Source organism: Propithecus coquereli, unplaced genomic scaffold (assembly GCF_000956105.1).
Source record: "Propithecus coquereli isolate 6110/MARCELLA unplaced genomic scaffold, Pcoq_1.0 Scaffold16, whole genome shotgun sequence".
In the NCBI taxonomy this organism is placed as follows: Eukaryota; Metazoa; Chordata; class Mammalia; order Primates; family Indriidae; genus Propithecus; species Propithecus coquereli.
Genome location: NW_012140524.1, coordinates 12,487,158 through 12,487,657, shown reverse-complemented (window position 1 = coordinate 12,487,657; position 500 = coordinate 12,487,158). Strand labels below are relative to the sequence as shown.

Genomic DNA, 500 nt, shown 5'->3' with positions numbered 1-500 from the left:
CCTTCATGCTGCCCCCATCACCCTTGTAATGTTGGGCTTGTGTACAGGTTTAATAATGGCAATTACTTGCATGTAGTAATCTTCCCAGCTTGCAACAGGAGAAAAAGACTTAACTCAGATGCTGGCTCCCAACACATCTCCCCCCGGTGGCACTCTCTGCCCAGGCTGCCGTTTTCCTCCTATACTAGGTCATTTCTGTCTTCCACCTCCCCAAGGGCTTAGAATAGCTTTTACTTGATCTCTGAAATTCCATTCTTACAAACCCAGCTTTGTAAGAATTTGGGGAGAAAGCCGGTGATCTGCACCTAGTTTACCATCTTGTTCTACAGCAACAACTTACACCAATAATATTTATGCGGCCGGGCGTGCTGGCTCACGCCTGTTATCCTAACACTCTGGGAGGCTGAGGCGGGTGGATCGCTCGAGGTCAGGAGTTCAAGACTAGCCTGAGCAAGAGCAAGACCCCGTCTCTACTAAAAATAGAAAGAAATTATCTGGAC

The 500-nt window shown here is 47.8% G+C and overlaps 1 protein-coding gene across 1 annotated transcript in view; it reads left to right on the top strand.

The window, feature by feature from the left end:
* Window positions 1-500, top strand: part of PDE3A (phosphodiesterase 3A, cGMP-inhibited) — a 377,507-nt gene that overhangs the window by 358,198 nt on the left and 18,809 nt on the right. The gene's annotated exons all lie outside the window — the stretch shown is intronic.